The 6,819-nt window shown below is 39.5% G+C and overlaps 1 pseudogene; it reads left to right on the top strand.

The window, feature by feature from the left end:
- Positions 1-3,647: 3,647 nt before the first annotated feature.
- LOC117346264 lies at positions 3,648-5,864 on the top strand (annotated as a pseudogene).
- The last annotated feature ends 955 nt before the right edge of the window (positions 5,865-6,819 follow it).

Below are 6,819 nucleotides of genomic sequence, written 5' to 3'. Positions count from 1 at the left end.
TTGTGATTGACCAATTGTTTATCACTGTTTAATTTATCACATTGATTAATTTGAGCACACCTGAGGTGTCCTATGATGGTGTGCACTGCAGGCAGAGGGTGATTAACCTGTGCCTTATTGTGTAAAGCACTGGAGAATTCTCTCCCCTCACTTACCTCTCACGCTGAGGACAACCTGCTTCAATATAATCATTTATATGATTTATCTTATAAACATTATTGCGTGGTCTTTTCCTCAAGTGCTGAAACATCAGGTTTTTTCCACTCGGAGAACCTATTGACTTTTACTGCTTTTCTGTGTGGCTTTAACATTTTTGCTATTCATTATAACTAAACTATTATTCAGTAGAAAAAATTTAGTTTGTTCAATCAAATCCTATGTGGACATTGGACTTCTATGAGTGAATGTTCTGCTTGATTGAACAAACAAAATTTTTGCTACTGAATAAATAGTCTAGGTACAATGAAAGTAAATAGCAAAAATGTTTGAGTAGATAATTAAGGAAATCTTTTTCATATTGCTTGCTTATGGACCGGGAAAAAAGACTGTTCAAGCAAATGTTTCCAGAACTGCTTTAATGGAAAAATGTGATTTTTTTAAGTACTTTGTGAAATTTATTGTTGTGAAATTTATTGTTGTACTTTGTTTAAACTTAAAAAGCTGTGTCATTAACAGTGAATCGAATCAAAACAAAAATCGATTCAACAGGGTTAATCGAATCAAATGAAATATTTTTCTCTGAATCGGGCAGCACTATTGGCTACCATGAGAATGGGCTACTGGGCATGATGGACCATTGGTCTGACCCAGTTAGGCTATTCTTATGTTATGTTCTCATCTTCAAAAAAGGGAACTATGATGCCATGAGGAAAATGGTGGGAAAGAAACTCAACGACAACGCAAGGAAGATGGAGTCCGTAGAAAAAGCCTGGTCCCTACTCAAGGGCACAGTGCATGAAGCACAGAGCCTGTGCATCCCCAAGTTCAGGAAAGGGTGCAAAAAAAATAGAACAAAAAACCCAGTGTGGATAACAAATGCAGTGAAAAAAGCGATAAGTGACAAGAAAGCATCATTTAAAAAATGGAAAAAGGACCAAACAGAGGACAACCAAAAGGAGCATAAAAAACACCAAAAAGAGTGTCACCGAGTGGTTAGGAAAGCAAAAAGAGAATATGAAGAGAGACTGGGGGGGGAAGCAACAAACTTCAAATCATTCTTCAGGTACGTTAAGGGGAAGCAACCAGCAAGGGAGGAAGTGGGACCCTTGGATGATGGAGACAGAAAGGGAGCGGTAAAAAAGGAAAAGGAGATGGCTGACAGGTTAAATGAGTTCTTCACGTCAGTTTTCACAAGAGAGGACACAACCAACATTCCGGAACCCGAGGAGATCATAATAGGAGAGCAGGATGAAATTCTGGTCCAACTGGAGGTGAGCAAGGTGGATGTCCTCAAGCAGATATACAGGCTAAAGAGCGACAAATCACCAGGTCTGGACGGCATTCACCTAAGGGTACTCAAGGAACTAAGGAACGAAATAGCTGAGCCACTTCGACAAATATGCAACCTATCCTTAAAAACTGGAGTGATTCCGGAGGACTGGAAAATAGCAAATGTCACGCCCATCTTCAAGAAAGGCTCAAGGGGAGACCCAGGAAACTACAGGCTGTTGAGCTTGACCTCGGTCCCGGGAAAGATGATGGAAGCGCTGATTAAAGACAGCATCTGGGAACACATCAAAAACAATGGGCAGCTAAAGTCGAGCCAGCATGGCTTCTGCAAGGGCAGGTCATGCCTCACGAACTTCTTTGAGGGGGTAAACAGCCAGGTGGATAAAGGGGAATCCATAGACATCATTTACCTCGACTTCCAAAAAGCCTTCGACAAGGTGCCACACGAAAGACTGCTAAGGAAGCTTTGGAACCACGGGGTGCAAGGGGAGGTCCACCGATGGATCAAAAACTGGCTGGTGGGCAGGAAGCAGAGGGTTGGAGTAAAGGGCCATTACTTAGACTGGCAATGGGTCACGAGTGGAGTTCCACAGGGGTCGGTGCTGGGACCGCTCCTGTTCAATATATTTATTAACGACCTGGAGGCAGGAACAAAATGTGAGGTTATTAAATTTGCGGACGACACCAAACTATACAGCAGGGTCAAAAACATGGAGGACTGCGAAGAGCTCCAAAAAGATCTGACAACGCTGGAAGAGTGGGCCAAAAAGTGGCAAATGAGCTTCAACATAGGGAAATGCAAGGTCATGCATGTAGGGAAAAAGAACCTGATGTTCACTTACAAAATGGGAGGGTCACCGCTAGGGGTGAGCAACCTTGAAAGAGACCTGGGAGTGATGGTAGACACAACATTGAAGGCGTCGGCGCAGTGTGCCACAGCCTCAAGGAAAGCAAACAAAATGTTGGGTGTCATTAAGAAGGGTATCACGACCAGGACAAAGGAAGTCATCCTGCCACTGTATCGTGTAATGGTACGCCCGAACCTGGAGTACTGTGTCCAATACTGGTCGCCGTACCTCAAGAAGGACATGGCAGTACTTGAGAGAGTCCAGAGAAGAGCAACTAAGCTAATAAAGGGTATGGAGAACCTCTCATATACTGAGAGGCTGAAAAAGCTAGGGCTTTTCTCCCTGGAAAAGCGGAGACTTAGAGGAGACATCATAGAAACCTTCAAGATCATGAAGGGCATAGAAAAAGTAGACAGGGACAGATTTTTCAAATTATGGGGAACCACAAGTACAAGGGGGCACTCCGAGAAATTGAAAGGGGAAAGGTTTAGAACAAATGCCAGGAAGTTCTTTTTCACCCAGAGGGTGGTGGATACATGGAACGCACTACCGGAGGATGTGATAAGCAGGAGCACGCTACAGGGCTTCAAAGAAGGTTTGGATAGGTACCTGGAGGACAAAGGGATTGAGGGGTACAGATAAGAGTAGAGGTAGATATAGGGATAGGATTAGAGGTAAGATATAAAATTATTCAGGGACCACTGTTCAGGCAATAGGCCTGATGGGCCGCCGCGGGAGCGGACCGCTGAGCAAGATGGACCTCTGATCTGCCTCAGCGGAGGCAACATCTTATGTTCTTATGTAGGGGCCTTTGTTTTCACTTCTTATTTTAATGTATTTTTTTTTCTGGGAACTTATGTGTTTTTTTATAATGGGAACAAAAATGGAGGAGAATTCTAAGTTGCTTTTAAGTTTGTTGTTTTAACCTTCTTACTCAGTCTCCAGATATGCTCCACTATCCCTACTAACCAGAATGGCCACTGACTTGATCTTGTCAACTTTTCCAACTGTTCACTCTAATTTTTCCTCCTTTACTTCTTCCCCTCTCTGATCATCTAATAACTTTAACACTTAATCACCCCCCGCCCCTCCCCATTCCTGTTCAGCCTTTACCAATTCATTTAGCAATGTTCAGGCTATTTGACCCTTGTACTCTCCACCACTGCTTCATCTCTTCTCAAACACTTAATTAACCAACTCTGTCAATTAAGTGATTTCTTCTTAACATACATTGTGGATTTCCCCCCCTTTCTTTGACAGTGCTGCTGAACACCACTGCAGGAACTTGCAGAGTTACAGTCATTTGGATTATTGTGAAGCCAGCAACTGACGTACCGACCCTGTACTAACATGAAACGACATCGACCTAGTGGAGCTCAACAAAGAAAAATTAAAAAAGCAAAAGGGGAGGCGATGGAATCAATATCTGGATCTATGTTGAAATATGTAATGCTTTCAGCATCGCATAAAGGTAATGAAGAAGATTCTGAAGAAGTGCAAGCTGGCACATCCGAAATACCTGTAGTAGAAACGCAAGATTCAGATGACCCTGAACTGAAAGAAGACAGTGAATCGTCATCTATAAGCACTGACACTGAGAAAGAAAATCTAATTGATAGCAAGAGTCAACACCAACAGCATAAAAATAACAGTGGAGAAGAAAGGGATGCTAGTAAAGACCAAGAGTTTGAAGAAATAGCGCATGAAATTTTACTTTATTGCGATATCGCTGCTTGGCCAGTTTCAGATGACTTGAGAGTTAATCTGGTTAAGAAGGGAAGTGAACTTTTTCAAAATAAAAATTGACCTTTTTCTGCTAGTCAGCGAGAAGGAAAAAAGAGCAAAGGATTCAGTCGACACTTAACAACCTCATGGCTCTATAAATCTTTACCAAAGGGCGAAAAATTTTTGAGAACCTGGTTGGTTTATTCAAAATCAAAAAAATTGCTTGTTTTGTTTTTGCTGCAGACTGCAGATAGTAAGACAAAAGCTGGAACATCTGTCTTTGTAACTGGCTTTAAAAACTGGTGGAAATTAAATCCTAAAGTCCCTGAACATGAGCGATCAGAACAACATCTCTTCTGCTTAGAACAATGGAAGACCTTGGCAAAGGGACTGGAACTCCAAAAAACTATTGATAGAATTCATGAAGTGGAAATGGATAAAGAGAGAAAATACTGGAGAGACATTTTACATCGTGTTTTGGATGTAATTATGTTTTTGGCTAAAAAAAACCTTCCTTTCCGTGGTCACAGGGAGGATATGTTATCAACAAACAAAGGAAATATTTGGGAGTTGATAGAATTACTATCAAATTATGACCCAATTTTGAAGGAACATTTTGTAAAAATCAAACATGCTATTCCTTCTGAAAGCAGATTGAGTTCATACTTATCTCCAAAAATTCAAAATGAATTCATTCATCTTCTGGGAAATTATGTCAAAGAAAAAATTGTGGCAGATATTAAAAAGCAAAATACTTTGACATTCTTTTTGATAGCACCCCTGATGTTTCACACACTGATCAAATGTGTGAAGTGATCAGATATGTCTATATTGAAGATGATAAAGTTGAAATAAAGGAATCATTCTTGGGCTTCTTTCCTATTTCTGGGAAGTCTGCTGCTGAACTCACGGAACAGATCTTGAAAAAAACTGGATAGTGATGGACTGGATATAAACCTCTGTCATAGTCAAGGCTATGACAATGCTGCAACTATGGCTGGCATTCACGGTGGTGTTCAGGCAAAAATCAAAGAAATTAATCCCAAGGCTTTATTTGTGCCTTGTGCAAATCATTCTCTGAACCTTTGTGGAGTTCACTCTTTTGGAAGTGTTTCTTCATGTGTGACTTTTTTTGGAGTTTTGGAAAAAGTGTATTCATTCTTTTCAGTCTCAACTCATCGATGGGAAATGCTGCAGAATGTAGGTATAACAGTGAAAAGACTTTCCCAGACAAGATGGAGTGCTCATTATGAAGCAGTGCATGCCGTAAAGACAAATTTTGAAAAGTTAACTTCAACCCTTGAAGCACTGTGTGATTCAAAAGAAAATGTGGATACAAGAGGATCAGCTCAGATTTTGCTTTCTGCTGTATGTGAATTTTCTTTTTTGTGTTATCTCTTTTTCTGGTGTGAAGTTTTACATGAGGTTAATCAGACACAAAAATATTTGCAAACAGCCGGGATCAGCCTTGAACAATATATAGTGAAACTGCAAGCTTTAAAATTGTTCCTTGAAGACCAGCGCACAGAAATTGTGGAGAAGGCCATTAACTATGGAACAACAAAATATAAGGACATGGACATTGGCATAGAAAAAAGAATCAAGTTTCGAAGAAGAATGCCTGGAGAAACAACAAAAGATGCTGGTCTTACTTTGACAGAAGAAACCACAAGGGCTATATTTGAATGTCTTGATCGTTTTCACCAAGAACTGGAGACTCGTTCTAAAGCAATGGATCAAATAATGTCAATTTTTGCTATCATTCAGCCATTCTCTCTAATTTTTGCAGAAGAAGAAAACTTTCGCAAGATTTTACCAAATATAACTGAAATTTATGATTAATTTTCTGTTGAAGATATCATACTGGAAATTTTTCGACTGCGGAGACATTTAAAAGCTGCTGGAATGAATCCCAAAGAAACAAAGGCATGGACAGTCTTGCAATTTCTAGAATTTATTGTGAAATGGGATTTTTATGAATCTGTGCCAAATTTATCCTTATGTTTGAGACTTTTCCTAACTATTTGTGTATCTATTGCTTCATGTGAAAGAAACTTTTCAAAATTAAAATTAATAAAAAGTGTTCTTCGATAAACTATGAGCAATGATAGATTGACAAATCTAGCTATACTGTCCATTGAATATGAATATGCAAAGAAGATCAATTTTGATGAAATCATTGACAAATTTGCTGAAGCTAAGACTCGAAAACAGAAATTGTAATATTCATTACTGTGAAAGACTAATATGAACATATGGGTTTTCCCTGAATTTTTTCAAAATATACATGGATTAAAAAGTATTAATCCTATTACATTTACCCGTTTTTTGTACAAACCAAAACCAGAATCCATAGAAAATCTGACAAATGGTTCGACAATGAACTACTCCTACTAAAAAGACAATACAAACAACTAGAAAGAAAATGGAAGAAAAACAACCATGATAAAACAACTACAAACAATACAAAACACAGCCCTAAGACTGGTCTACTCACTGAAGAAATTCGACCACATCACAGAGGTATACCACAACTCACATTGGCTCCCAATACAAGTGAGAATACACTTCAAATTTTCCTGCCTACTACTTAAATCAATAAATGGAGACAGACCAGCCTATTGGAACAATCGACTAATTAAATCCACTCAACTAGACATCGGAGAACTCATGCACCATTCATACACCCTCCAACCAAAAACATCAAAAGAAAAAAACTGTTCGACAACCTCCTAGCAATTCGAGCTGCAACTCTCGACCTCCAACTCTACAACCTATTGACTTCGACCACAGGCTA

This window comes from Geotrypetes seraphini, chromosome 12, assembly GCF_902459505.1.
Source record: "Geotrypetes seraphini chromosome 12, aGeoSer1.1, whole genome shotgun sequence".
NCBI lineage: Eukaryota > Metazoa > Chordata > Amphibia > Gymnophiona > Dermophiidae > Geotrypetes > Geotrypetes seraphini.
Note: the sequence above shows the minus strand (reverse complement) of the source record. Positions and strands in the feature narration are given on the sequence as shown.